General features: G+C 33.7%; 1 protein-coding gene across 2 annotated transcripts in view; it reads right to left on the reverse strand.

Annotated features, from left to right (window-relative positions):
* LOC100645020 (caskin-1) overlaps nt 1–16322 on the reverse strand; it is a 51338-nt gene that overhangs the window by 34422 nt on the left and 594 nt on the right. Inside the window, exon 2 of one of the 2 annotated variants that reach the window (XM_012314038.3) lies at nt 11746–11862. The exons of the other annotated variant lie outside the window; for it this stretch is intronic. The gene's annotated coding sequence lies outside the window, so the exon portion shown is untranslated. The remainder of the gene's footprint in view (nt 1–11745; nt 11863–16322) is intronic. 2 annotated transcript variants of the gene reach the window in all.

Raw genomic sequence — 16322 nt, forward strand, 5'->3', positions numbered from 1 at the left:
GATAAGGTTTTGTCAAGGTTTCGTGAACTCAGCGAGGAGAAATTGAATTTACAATGTAGATGTAAATATGGCGTAAACCGGAAGCCATCCTAAGCCGGAAGAATTATAATAATAATAATATGACATTTAACAAGCAGAAATATAATCGTATAACATTTGCAGTGCTTTTTAGCAGCCTGTTCTTTGTTGAAAATATTTTCCATCGACCTTTTATCGGACGGTTCCACATGAAAATAACGTGCAACGTCTGTTTCGTAGATCAATTAAACCAGACCTAACTAGACATAGGTTCAAGTTCATCCGATAAATAAAGTAACATGCCTGATAATTATTTTTGCGAAGCATTTCAAAAGATGTACAGTTAAACGACCAGAGAATAGGAGTTGTGCTACATTTCGGAATAAAGCTACGTGTGTAAGTACGCAGAGTATGTTTGGAAAGTAGGTAAGAAATGGTTGTAGAGGTGTAGAAGGATGCAAAGGGAACAAAAGATGAGAAACTCGGAGAAACTTAAAATAAGGAAGAGAGAAAGGTGAAAAGAAATTGCTAACTCAAAATCTGCAGGAAATGAACGAAAGCATTTAAGATTATAATCGTAAGCCATAAGTGCTATTAAAAAGAGTATTCACCGGTTTAACAGCAACTCGAAAAAGGATAGCGAACACGTTCTGAATTAGTATACATCGAAGTTAAACTACAACTTATCAAATAAAATTATACGCGAGGATAAGCCAATTAACCATTAACTTCTTCCTCGGTTGTGCCAATATCGAATGTCTCGCGAATTAAAAAAAAAAGTCGAAGATTTATCAGATATCGAGGTGCAGGTGATTGGAGGATTTTCAAGCCGAAATTATGGGAATTCGAAAGCTTGTACATCGTTTGAATATAACAAGAACAATGAGAATAATATTGCCATGCTATTGTGCAAAAATGATATTATATGATATATTGGGATGGCAACTAAGTGGTTGCGGATTTTGTCAGTACCACTTAATGACAAAATCCGCAATCACTTAGTTGCCAAATCAATATTTTATTGTACTTAATATTACAACTATATTCACGAAACTTGTATCAAAAGTACTAAGCGTTACTTGACTATAATTTTTATTTTTTCGTTTATTTAAATAGAAGAAATATTTGAAGAAGATCGAAGAAACCTTCGGAGATAAATATCCTTGCAAATATAATTTATCTCTTCAAACATTGAACAGACATCATGGACTACAAAGAAAAGGAAAAAGAAATAAAAACATATAAATACACGCTTTAAATAGACGCAATAATGTATTAAATACAGAAAATTATAGTATAACTATAATAACGCAAGATTAATGCTGTCAACTACGACACTACGCAAAATAGATAAACGCATGGAAATTAAACTCTGATAAACTTTGATGGGAAAAAACGCTATGTGTATCCTGCCGAGAAATTACCATCTAATTACAATTTAAATTCAGTCTAAGCCTTCCGATGTACAAGTTGGTTCCAATGAGATCCTCCCTTCTCCTCGGTCAACGTAAAATTAGTTTTACACAAAAAAATGTCAATTCTGCCGCGGCTTAGGCTTAACGCAAAGCGTTCTAAGATGATTCTAAATGAATTGCGATAACCGAGAGATGAAATACGCCTGCACTGGATAACAGTAGCCTAAGAGAACGAAAAGATGGACCCTCGTAAGGAGAGGAGATTAGGATAGTAACAACAGTGGGAGAAGAGCAGGGAAGACGCTACTTGGGCTCATTATCTTAAAATCAGTCCTAAAAGCTGGAAAAAAAGTGAGAGGAAAAATACGCCGACAAATGATTACAGCCAAGTTAAAGAGCTACCGAGGCAACAGGCCGAGATAAGAATCTTAATCGAAAGAAGATAAGACGTCGGGGGGATTCTCTACTCAGGAGAATGGAATTTCACGATATATACTCCGTATTGAAGATATATACCTGTAAATCACGGCGAACAGTTATTAGTTTCGAACACGATGTTCATTGAGGTAGGTTGTTAATCCGATTTAAGTAGAAGGACGGTATAATTGAATTTCCTTTATGGACGCGGATAATTATCGTATTAACGGTAACCACGCTTTGTAACTAGAATTTTAACATCTTATTAATCGATATTTGTAATGATATTATTCGTTGTAAATAAACGAAGCGGCCTTCGTGCTTGCCCTCCAAAAGTCGTTTGTAAGACGTAGTTACCGTACGTTGGAATTCCTCGACTTTTAGAATTCAGGAATGTGCAAATGACAAAGCAAGAAAGATGAAAAGGAGCGAAGAACGAGGGTGGGGAGGGGGGAGGAGGAGGCAAGAGGGGGAAAAAAAAAGGAAAGAAGAGAAGTCATAATGATCTTGCGTGTATCCTTCGATTCATTCTTATTGCGTTATTTACTTGAAAAACAGGAAATACCTCTAATATCCTTTTTCAAGGCATTAATCATACGAATCGAAGAATAAATCGTATATCGTACTAGAAGTTTATACTTCGACTTCCCAACATTCGTGCCAACATGTAACAATGATATTTGCGCACCATTTACTATTCTAATACCGTTTATAGAAATTCAATATTCTGTAATGTGATACAATTGTGAATTTCTTTCCCCTCTCCACGTGTTTATTTAGCAATTTCGATTTCTTGCTATAATTTTATTATCCTTCCTAATAGGCTCGAGCAAGCGTAAAACATCGCAACCTCTGCCGATGTATTCGATGTTCGATATTCATTACAAAGGAAAAAAAGAAAGGAAAAACCTTAAGACGAACGCGGAATTGTATAGGAGCACGTGACACTATATTCAATTGACCTAAATAGTACAATGAATATAAGTGGACTGTGTTGTCTTATGCGTGACGCTATTTGCCGTTGTCTCGCTAAGAAACTTGAATTGAGTTTCATTTTTTTTTTCTCTCTCTTTTTGTTTCATAGTTACGTACAGAAAAAGAGATATCTAATATCTCATGCACGCTTAAACGCCTACACGGTGAAATGAAACTGGAGGAGGACTAACTTTTATGAAAGATAACTAGACTTTTTATCTCGACGATAAGCCCGCATCGTAGTTTACTACGTTAAATAATATTTGTATATTTTGCGTCATGACTCTAGCCAAGAATTACTCGATTCCCAGACATTTGTCTATTGTAACGTGTTACGTGATGCTGGCTCTATTCAGTGAAATTTCCCCAGATAACTCGCTAAATTTTTTATAATCATTCTTCGAGTGTATTTTATCGTACATGATGATCCACTTCGTCTTATCAATTAACTGGAACATCTCGATGTTATTTTCGATAATATTAAAATATGTTTAATACCGATGATATTAAAAAACATTAAATATCGATAATATTAAGAAATGTTTCACGTGTTAAAAAAATGTATACAAGTCGAATGTTTTCGTGGGGGACATAATTTAACATGATTAGTGTTTCCGTATGTGAACGCGCAGAGGACATGCGAAGGTTGTTAGGCGCGGAGCGATGTTTTTGTAAGTGGGATCACACATTTTCTAATACGCTATCTTATACATTCTTATCTTGTTACATTCTCTACAAGATGGTATTAAGCTATTTATGTCAAAAAAATTTTAGTTCACCAGATATTCCGCACTTATATTATTTTAACAAATGTTAACCTATTTTATTTTAGCAGAATTTCACTAATTTGTCAAATTTAAAGTATAGAAGGACGAGGAAAGACACGAGACGGTATTCTCGCGTTTTGCCTTTGGTTTTCATACGTTAAATTTCAAAAATTAAAACTAAAATATCTCCTAAAGTACTAGCTTTTCGATAGAATTAGGTTAATACTTTTTTACAGAGAAAATTGCATTAAAAGAAACACATCGGTGACCTTCGTATGTCCTCTACTTATTCTCCCACGAAAAGACTGATCACGCCAAATGATGTGCCTGCTTAACCTATACACGAAACACTTTTTAATGTTATCAAAAACGAGCGAGATATTCCTGGTGATAAATTTAAGTGGACCACCTTGTATAATTTAGTATACATAAAACAATATATATTCGATATAAGACCAACGAAATTTTCTTTGGTACACAATCTGAAAATTTGTACATGTACAAAAAAATGTATAAGAGTTAAAAAAAAAGTTTATCTTGCACTTTATATACAATTTACGATACTATGTGAAGTATAAAGAAAGCAAATAGCACCGATGCACAATAAACTGTACATTAGATAGAGGTGTAGAAAAAATGATAAAATCGTTCCTGTTATCTGCTAGTGGAAACTAGATGATAGTATCCTCTACCATATAAAGTCTTGTCGGTGAATTTTCCAACGTTAAAAGAAAAAAAAAAAAAAAAAGAAAAAATAGAAAAAAAAAAAAAAGAAGAAGAAACAGATTCTGCCGCATGTTTCAGATAAATTGACTTGTAACATTTTATGCGATTTGTGATCGTCTCTTTTGGAATTTTCTTCGTAGACAATAACAGTACGAGGTTAACGCGTTTAAAAGATAAATCAATGTTTAAAGCAGCCTTAAGGATGCAACATGACTGAAAGGCAAGCGCAGAAGAAGATAAAATCCAATCTCATGACTGGATCGGGTAATTTGCATAAGATATCAGGATGGACGTTCATCCAGATACATCCTGTCAAGGACGGACGTGAACGGGTTGAACTGAACGGCAATTACGATCGATAAATTTCTTTTTTGTTACGTGCAAGCTATACCTGTATTCAAATCGCGAATCTTAAAAATATGTAATATATGTAATATATATGTAATATTTTTCATTGAAAATCTTTTGTAATTCTTTGTTTTCAATGAGATATCTTATCGAAGAGCGGAGCATGATACGAGCATTCACTTTAAATTCTGAATAGAACGTCATGTTTTATCATGCTTTATCATGTTTTATCTTGATAAGTAATTTATGTTATTCATTTTTTGTTGAACGAAGAACCGCAATTGACAATGAATGAACCAAATAGCGAAAGAACATAATTTAACGATTAAATCGTGCGCTTTTTACATGATAAGAGCATAAACGAGGACAAGGAAAATCGTATACGCAGGAAAAAAGTGATAATTAATAGTAATTAATAGTAGTTAGTGCGATAGAATTAGTATAGCAATAAGTTAACACAGACATAACGATACAATTAATATTGACAATTAGCATAATTTTCTAGATAATCTATCGATTGTCTAGACGAAATATCTTATATAAATTGGGAAATATTAAAAAGAGGAAACATGTTAAAGAACGTAAAACGAAGAAAAATTTCTTTCTACAGAAATACGATTAAAGGAAGAAGGTATTGTACATGTAAACAAAGAACAACAAAAACAAATGTAATACTTTTTGTAACACTTGAAAACGTAGTAATCAAGATTGAAGAAAGGCAAGCTTTGTGAAGTGACTGGGTTATTGACGTACGAGTTTGAATGCGACAAGTGCAGGAAAGAACACGAGACGGGAGAGCGAAAAACAAGCGGTAAAGAGAGGAGACGGAATTGCATGGGGATATAATGAGTAGTAGGGAAGAACCACGAGCTTAAAAAAGCTTAAGTAAGAATGTTAAGAGAAATAGGCTGCGTCCAAACAGAAATTTTACTTTATCCTTGCGTGGAAGTTTTGTTTAAAAATATAAGGATCGTAAAATATATTTGCCTCGCTAATTTAATCAAATTGAGTATAAATTTGAAAATTCAAAAGTTTATTCGTATGCACCTATCCAATTGGTAATTTAATTCAAACTGATTTTCCAATTTCAGTTTTAATAATCCTCTGATTTAATTTTAATGCTTTTTTCACATACCTTTATGATGCGTTGCAGACGTAAGATACAGACGTTTCGAAAATATCGTAGTCCTTAAGGAAAACTTCAAAATAATTTTTACTCGTATGTAATTAATTGTGTAATGAAATATTCGAGAATTATTTTTTAAGACAACGATTCAAGGCTAAACGAAATGTCAAGCTGCCGCAAGTTTTTTCGTCTCTGCCAGACTTCCGCTTCTCTGGCCACTGACGTCTTATTCTTTCATTCTTAATAGCAATTGACATGTTGTAAATTTAACACGAGTCAATGGACCTTAACAGATACGCATCTCGCGAGCTCATGTTGGTAAGTACTTAGTCTGCAACATTTCACGTTATAGCTTACGAATCATATGTAATGAAACGATCAGACCAATTATCTCATTACTTCCCCGATTCTATTTTATACGAGTGATTTTATGAAGCAGACAAAACATCGGAATATGTACATTACGTAATTGAAGTTTCCAAATTTAATAATTAATGAACGATTTTATTTTAGTGTTGTATAGATAATAATTATTTTCAATCGTTGTTATTTGCATATTTTAGTCAATAGTATCACAAATGACTTGGAATGCAATATTACGACGTTCCACGTAACGAACACTTCAATAAAAATGTTTACAAAGAAATTTATTTTTGTCATAAAAAATTCCTTTTTCAATTATTTACATTTTTGTTAGGTAATACACACAGAGTGTAGGAATCAATTTAAAAAATGGAACTATTTTCCATCAAATTATACAACAGTTACAAGTTGGCCAACAGTTAGAATATTTCTCTAGGCGAAAGTAAACAGATTTAGGAATAATTGATTAAGACGCTACGACCACTTGGTCTACAGCAACGACCTTGACTAACCTTGAGTAACCGTGGTCATTGAACTCATTTCAATAACGCGAAAGAACTTATTATTCCATGAAAAAAAAGTAATTCAAAGATTGCCTTTACGAAGTCTAGGAATAAAAATAACTAAATTCTACCAACATATACACCTTTCAAAAATCGTTAAACGAACTTATCTTATACAATTGCTTAATACCAAGAAATATTTTCAAAGACATTTGTATAATTTAGTATACTGTAACTAATCTAAAAATATACATATATACATAAATATCTGTAGGTGTATATTAAATACACAGATGGATAAATGGAAAATATTGAAAAGAAAAAAGTGATTTTAGCAAAATATTCTATGCAGGTGTTGCTCAATAAGGCTGTGGACGAGAGCAAGGTCTAGAGGGCTTGCAGTGTTGCCACGCTTCCCAACCGGCTTTCGTGTAAACAAGACATATTGCGGCAACATTGTGCCACGTTTCGGGTAACGTGGCATCATCTCGTGTTACCTGGTGTTTCGAACCCATAGAACCTTTAGACTGAAAAAATCCGCGAAAGCAATCATGCTGCAAATAACTGCGGTCCTTTACTGTCACATTTCATATGCTAGAGTCGATGCTTCGAACATACTAACTGTTTCACTTGTTTGCGCGTTAACTATTTGTACGATGTAAAATATTTTTAAAGGTTAGACAATTTTATAAATTTTACAATCTGTTAAACATTCTAGAAATGCAGATATCAATTTTACATATCTATCACTCTTGCTCGTATCGCTTTCTGATAACTGTATTCAATGAATTATAGGTTATGATACGTTATATGTAGACTGGGAATTTCTATGCATTTATGGTAAATTTAAAGATGCAGGAATGCATGGAACATCCATAACATGGAAAAATATATAAAATCTTCCAAATATAGCACCCGTTATAATATCTAATAAGCGAAACAAATTTCTCTCTCTACTCTTTTAGTTATCTTTATGAAAATATAAATTTACATAAGTATCTGCAGTCTAATTACATGTAATATTTTGTGTATAACAAAAAAGAGAGAAAAAATGTTATATTACAACTTTCTAATAAAGCTTGAAGCAACTTATGCGATATACCTTTCTCATTTACAAAATAACCTCGCATAATTTCGTTCGAAAGAAGTAAAATCACCTATATGATGTCATTAAAAGAATAAAGCAAACTGTCACGATGTTAGAATCACCGAGCTAGAAAGAATTGAGAAATTTTGCCGATTCCTTTCTGAAACACGAACGAGTAAAAAGTGTTTCAACTTCCGCTGCATGTTATTAAATCCCAGGTAGCGTTTAGTGAGAAGCGTTACGCATACACGCTTCAAATGACAGATAAATCGTGTAGATACAAACTATATACACGGTGTCGCAAGTTTTTACTGCAAAATACTTGTCATTAATATATATTGCGTGTATGAGTATATAAATAAGAATAAGAGAAAAAGTCATATAAATGTGGGCCTGTAAATCCTTTATGAGGAAATTATAACAAAAATACGAAATAACCAACTGGTTCCTCGTTCGCGCAATGGTCGACCGAACATTAACCTCAATGATGGACAGGTCGAGAACCGATTCTTTGCTCCTCAAGATCACCAGATATCACGCTACCGAATTTTTACACGTAGGGAATTTTGAAGGAAAAAAATTTATTAATCAAGGATTAATATAAGAAAGTCCGTGACGCATTGCTTGAAATTAAAGGAAATGAACAAGCAATTCTTAAATGTAATATAACCAATTTCTCACGAATGTTAATTCATAACGTCAAAATAGTATTCGTACATTAAACAACATTTTAACATGGATATAGAGTAAATATCCCTAGTCTGTTTCTACGCTTTAACGAACAAAAACTCTGGCCCGTTGTTATTCCACATTTTTGTTAGAAATTTTTAATAGAACATTTATAAACCTATACGTATACGCTTTTTTCTCATTCTTACTGACAGAATCTGCTAATTTACATCGTTCTACAGAAAATACCTGGGACACCCTATATTGTTGGTAGTACAGGTTCGAATACATTTCACATAATTTATTCTTGCACTGACCTTAATAATTCCTCGCGTGTTGAAACCACGCATTACTTCCACTTTCATGCTTTTAAATATATTTAACATACGAACGCTAAAAATATTCTCATTTTTATTGTAAAAGAATGTTCTACATAGTTTTATCTCTCGTAGCCTTACGTAAAAAGGAAATAGCGCGGGTTAACAAAGAACAGTAGATGCTAATGGACGTATATTGTTCAATGACACGGATAGTACTCGTCTTTGTACAATCCGATACACAATGGAATGTGATACACCTTTCGTTCAATGCACATCCTTTATCCAGTGTCTGTATTCGAACTATGTAGTCGTATACAGAGTGTCCCAGAATTGACGGTACACCGCGACTAAAAAGAAATCGAAGAAGAGGAAAAGGAAAAAATTATGTTTCCTTTCTTCGACGCCTCGTTTCGTAGAAAATCCAATCTGAAAACTGATCGAATATCGGTTCTATTAGAGAACTATCGATGAAGAAGGTGTCCAATGTGGCTATCGACCAAGTGCCGATGACATCTATTGTGTATTTCAAAGTCGATTTTCTTGTGAACGAAACTTTAAACGAGAAAACTTTACTCTACATTTTTTTTTCACTTATCTTTGTTGGTGAAACGGTCTTTCGTCCAGTCGTACTGAGTTGGCAACTAAGTGATTGCGGATTTTGTCAATACCACCTAATGACAAGATCCGCAATCACTTAGTTGCCAACTCAATACGATTCTTACTTTGCTTAGAATTAAGCAAATGTATATGCGTATAGTGGACAAACTTTTAAACTCGATTCTCTCGAAAACGAAGCGTCAAAGCAAAGGAATCTGTTTTCTTTCCTGTTTGATTTATTTTTGCACGCACAGTAACTTTCCGCTTAAGTGTGCCACACATTCTGCAACATTATATCGCCAATGACACCAAAGTTATACTAATTATATAACGAGAATCCATCCACCAACTTTGTCCATTGAAAAAAGCATCTTGAAGCTGGATTTCGTAGGTTTTAAGTTATTGAACAAATTTCATCACCGCTTCATTCAATTTCGGAGTTGCGTGTCAATCGAACCGGAAGCAACCGTTCTCACTTTCACTGGTTTTAAAAGGACGAGGCCTGAATTTCGCGCTGCCTACCCGTTCTTTTCATGTTCCGTATAAAATGTTTAACCACTTAACATAACTCGTAATTTGTTCTTTCGTCATTACCTCACAATACCTCGACGACAAGTTTCAATAGCCGCTTCGTTTCATAATTTCAATTTATGTTTCGCATCTTACAGGACAAATCGCGACCGATCGTCTTTATCGCGTAAGATACGAAATATAAATTGAAACGAACTCGATGATATCAGTTTAACGATATCAAGCATCTAACGAACAACAAATTTCACAATTATATTCTAAAAAAAAAAAAAAGAAAAAAAAACCTAAACCTAAAGACATCAAACGCTAAAAGTGTACGGGGTGCAGATGAGTTCTGTGCACTGAGAACATTAAAAGAAAACAATACATCGTTGCATCGCTATCGATTAATTAACGTCTTAACATCAAGTGAAACAGCGAGACCATTCAACAACGAAAAGTAACTGAAATCAACTGACACTTTCTTTTAAATACGAAAGTGTATACGTACGACGTAAAGGATCTACGAATTTTTACATTTAATAATATACAAGTGCCTGGTGAAGAAACTTAAACTCGGTGATTACGGTCTAAAAATTCCGCATTCCTCTATATGTTCCTTCGCATTCTCTGGCTTGCATCGATTATGAGGCGTGGTCGCTTCAAAGCAGTGCTATCAAACTTCGATCTTAAGAATAACGGAAACTGCACAAATTCTCAATACATATATATATGTGTGCATATACATATATATATACATACGTATACACAATAACGTGGAAAAGTTTCTGGCCAGATTTCGATTTTTCACTTATATGCCAGAAGCGATAATTAAAAAATCTTGAAAGATTGACATTGGGTGCGAGCGCGTTACGAGTAAAAGAAAACACTGCCGTACAATTGTATAACATTAATTAATTCCGTTGTATCGTTCGGCACATTTTCCGACCGAATCGTATTATTTCGGCGATAGAAAATTTCTAAGTTTGCGGAAGATACGAGAGAATTGTTATTGATCTTTGGTTTCAACCGAAGACTACAGGGAAGCGAGGTTACTAGAACTGTTCCTTTGTTTGATTCTACGGCGAAATATGTTCTCATAATGTTAAAACTGCTCTTTATCGTAACATTATACGTATGTTCCACTTCCACGAAACTTCGTTAATCGAGTCTTTGAATTTAACACGCTCTTTCTGTTCTTTGCTGGCTGCTATTAAAAAAGCATATCGTTCCCTGTCGCGAATCGTAGTTAAAGTAAAAAGGACAATAAAAATCTACTTATCATGTTCTTTCCCTGTGATCTTCAATTGTATTTAAAACATTGAATGTCATTTGAAGGTATTCTTCTGCAGTTGAAAGCAAAGCAAAGTCGGAACGTAAAAGGTTCGAGGACCGTAGCAGAGTCGAAAGTCTTTAAAATATCGCTTTCAGAATATAAAGTGAAAAATCCATCTGGCCGGAAATTTGTACACACTACGATATATATTATGTAAATATTACGATATTATATCAATATTATATATATATATATAAAAGAAGATGAACGTAGAATATAAAACTGTTATACGATATCATAACCGATGTAACGCGTTTAAAGTGAAAGTGAAATAAAAAAAAAGAAAAAAAAAGAAAGAAGAAATGCTAATTGTAAGACATTACAACGCTCGGATAACTATTTTGACATGTATCTCGTTATCTGAACGAGTAGGTTACAAAAAATACTTCCCACAAGCAACCGTGTTAAAGATGGAATATTAAAAAAAAAAAAAGAAAGAAAAAAGAGAGAAAGAAAAAAAAGATAAAAAATCTGTCTGCAAGAAGAAAGCACCTGCGCTGCCTAAAATGGAGAGACGCGAGAGATGTGTTTGATGCTGTTAGCATGCCACACAGCTTCTACAACTTACGTTGTTGTGCGGTCACAAGAAGAGCCAGTTACAAAGAGACAAAACCAGACGTCGTTCTTGATTACAACATTCACAAAGCAGGGATGAACAGATCAGATCAGGTGACTGCTTATTATCCTGAAATAGTGGAAAACATTGTTCTTTCACCTATATATAATTAGCGCTACAAAAACGACTTGGCATTATAGAAGAGAAACTAGGAATATCTCGAAGGCACTCGTTCGATTGGCTTGGATCGTGTCGAGTAAAGATATTTATGCAACTTTAACCCTTTCGTTAATGAAACACGCGCGCGTACATCAACGCAATTATTCATTGGCGGAGAGAACGTCTCTTCTGTTATTCGTAAACCAGTGAGAATGTAGAAACAAAGAAGAAAGCTAGAGTTTCAACGAATTTACAAATATACACACATATTCGTAACTGTTTTCGTTCCAAAGCAAAATATTCCACAACCTTGGTCCTTGGTTCAAATTACACCGTAGGTTCCTTGGTTTCACGAAGTTTCGTCGTAAGATCACGATGGAGTTACAGGTTGATCGTATAATAAAAGTTTTCGAAGTACGAAGCGTTAAAAGAAACTTACCTGCGTGCGCGTATATCAAGAACCTTCTCAATCTGAAAGTTGCCATAACGAAAGGGTTAAGGCCTAACATACGATACAAATGGAAGAGTAGATGCTTCTTAAGAAAGATCATTAAAAGAAGTTCGATCGCCACTCGTATTTATAATAATTTGCTGACAAGCATCGACGTAAGTGTGGATGGATAGCCCCATCCGAAAAAATTCGACGCTGATGTTTGCTACTGCAAACGTATCTGCTTCGTCGTACACGTAGATATCATACATATGCCACCTATGCTTGAATAAATTGAGCATATACTTTCTTCCTCTATATGCGAATTCGACTTTCGAACAAGGTGCTTCTATCTCGTGTATTACATTTAAATACACGCTAACGTCTAAATGTACACTACATTACTGTAACTTTCATCCGTGAATCAATCTTCGAACGTTCACTTTATACATAGCACTTTATACGGCCTGCTTGTATGGGTATACGTGTGTACTTTCATCTCAAGAATGATAACGTTTTAATAACTACATAATTGCGGAAATTGAACTTTGAATAATTTTCAGTGAGGACGACGTAAAGTGTTTTTAATAATTTATAATATAAGACCGGTTAGAAATATTTCAACGAGAATTTAAAATGAAATATTTCAACAGAAGGGGTATAAGGGAGAGTAGGGGGGGGGGAAGAAAAAAAAGAGACTTTCATGAATAATTCACGGTCTTCAAAGAAGACCAAGAAGTGCAAGCTGTAAGGAAAATAAAGGACTGGTTTTACTTTTTTAAATGTATGAATACGACACGTAGCGCATTATATACATAAGCTATTCGGTTCAAATCGAGTTTTATGAAGCACGTAGCGTCTATAATACGGTTCTATAATATTTAGTTTTCCAATCAAACATCGTGCTAACTCTAATGAAACTCTTGTAAATAATCGTTGCAGGAAATGATAAAGGAAAATATATTCTAAGAGTTCAAGGGTTAGCGACTCGACTTCTTATACGGTAACTTAATACATATTTCTTTTCTTTTTCTTTTCTCTTCGCTTAATGTGCTCTTGCATGCGAGAGAGAAAAAGTGCGCTTCTCGAACAGGATGTCACTGTAACCTACTTTTAGTTAAAACATAAGGAGAGTTAAAGGATGTGTTTTCAAAGCACGAAATAAGTTCAATAATTTTGCCATTTTCGCAATTTTATTTAACCATTATTTATAAGATAACGTCTCTTCACTCGGAGTGCAGTAAAGAAATATATTTTAGTAGAAAGAATTTTACTATGTAAAAAACGTTTGAAATACACAATTTTTCCCTGTCTTTGAATAAATTTCGTAAATTCACCAAATACATCAACAAATGTTCACACACAAAAAAAAAAAAGAAAAAGAAAGAAACATGACAATCATTTCATACGGATACAATAACTACAATATTTTGTACAGCCATCGATGAAATAATTAAATTAGAGTGCATCGTTACAACAATGATGGGAATGATACAGGAATACTCTATGTACAATTTATATACAATCTATATACAATTTATATACAGTTTATCGAGAAAATAATCGAATATATTATAAAAATAACACGAAGAATTATATCAAACTACGTCGAATTGACCTTATACAGGATCCTAGCGTCGAAGCATGCGTTTCTGTAAAATCTTGTTATTTTCTCGTTATTAATTTCGCTCGCATAAAATTTTCCAATTAATCTGATCGGTTCGTCTGGTAACCGGAGAACGCAAATTAACTACTCCTCTAGGCACGAAAATTTCTTCAAACTTACAAATTGCCCATTTCCTACTGCGCTATATAGTTCCTATTTTCTTATAAACAAATTACATCCTTCGCGAAAACCAAAACCTGATTTAAGATCGATTTGTCATCGTTAATCAACTCCATAATTATACAAATTTTCAGTCGATACGAATAACCCGGTTACGAACTTCATTTACACGATTAACAAATTACTTATTTGCTTATATCGGCAGATCTGGATATTCCGAAAGTGACATTCGACAGCGTGGATGGAAAAAGTCTGATAAACGCAGTCCCACGTTTCTTTCCATCTGTCTTTGCTTTTTTTTCACCTCCGTCTCTTCCTATATACTTTCGTCCCTCCTACTCTGTTCTACACCTCCTCGCCATAGTCCCACCTTCCCGATCATCTTTCATCCTCCCCTCCAATCGCGCAATTCTTTCGTCAAACGGCTAATATCGAACTATAACGAATCGATAACTACGTTCGTTTCTTCCGAATCGAAGAAATCACATATTCGAGATAGCTGTTGGATAATTGCACACTAGAAACTCTTATTTCTCTGTGTAAATTCGTTTTTATATGGAGGAGAAAGTACAGAGGAAAGGACGTACAGAAAAATAGCTAACATCTTTTTACGTTTTCGCTGATGTTTGAAAGTGCATCGATTCGTTGAAACTTAATTTTGTTAACTTCTTGTAACGTTGTACGTACATGCTTCGATATTTTTTTTTTTTTTTTTAAGACATCACAGCGAGAGAATAAATTGGACGTTCCGTTATATGCAAACGCGATGTAATACAATCAAAGGGGGCTCGTTTAATCGCAAATGATAATTCAGGCACGCGCATAGGAACATAAATTAACCGAACAAAGCGTACATTTAGTGTTATGCAAGACGAATATGAAATAATAAGAAATTAATTATGAATCACTCGTCGAGATTTCGCGGTAATAATTAAAAGAACAACTCTTTTCTGTATGTTACTTCTTATGTGTATTTTTCTAAAGATTCCTTTACTGCTTCTTATATATTTAAAAAAAAAAGTTGTAATATATAGGTGTGCACATTATAAATAAAAACTCTTTTTCTGATAAATAATGTATAGGAAATAAAAAGATAAACGGAATCTCTGAACGAAATTTCTCAATGAAATTTTTTTACAGTGAAGACACACCTTCCTGACAATTTCAAGAAATACTGTTATTCTACATTTAATCTATTATTATACTGCATCCAATGTATAAAATGTGAAGTACGTAAAGATTCTCTTATGAACAGTATATATATCACGCACAATTTATTTTATTAATTAACACCGAATATTAATTAAAATACCAAAATGAAAAAATAAATAGAATCAAGTAGTTTTTAAACATTCAAAATTCCCGCATTTATTATGTTATACGTTCGAATGTTGACCAAATAGTCAATGACAATTTTCAAATCGCACATACACCAAAAAAACTGTCACAATGCAGTAGTCACAGAAATACATTATTATGTTTCCATTTGCCTGATTCGCTCCAGAGAACGAACCTTGTATTTCGCTCAATGTTACGAATGCGAAAATATTCAAGCAGCTTCTTTCAAGTAGAAGGGGAAAGGTTCAAATACGTTTGCTGGTTACAAGCAACTCCACTTTCTAGCTTTATTATTCCCTACGCCAATTCTGTAGAGCATAGATTAAAAACACCTGAGGATTTATTATCTTCCGTTCTATATAACATTTTCGAATTTGTTTGCCGCTTTCTGTATTAATTGTGACTCGTGAAATTATATGAGTAATTTTCAATGCTAGATAAGTCTTAATATTGTCAAATCTAGTGATCAAATAGGAAACTTATTAGCCGGTTATAATTTTTCTTTTACCATCTTTGGCACATATATCTTATTCTAAACGACAAAGTTAACCAAACAACGATACGTAGCTCGAAAACGTGTGAAACATTAAACGTATTGTAAACAGTTACGTAAAGCTTAACGATTTAATGCAAAATGTAGCAGTAAGTATAGTTTGATCACTGAGTTAATCCATCCAATAGATCATAACGTCACTCCAATAACTTCGACTCTTTCCCAGTATTCAAATATAGAAATTTATCCCATACTACATTCGATTTATAATAAATTTAAAAATCAGTACGTTTCAAAGAGAGAATGTGAAATAATTGGCAAACACAGCGAAATGAGCGCGTGCGCAACCTTGCAAAGAAGTTGAAAATCACGTTCTAATATAC

The sequence above is a fragment of the Bombus terrestris genome, chromosome 11, assembly GCF_910591885.1.
Source record: "Bombus terrestris chromosome 11, iyBomTerr1.2, whole genome shotgun sequence".
Classification (NCBI taxonomy): Eukaryota; Metazoa; Arthropoda; class Insecta; order Hymenoptera; family Apidae; genus Bombus; species Bombus terrestris.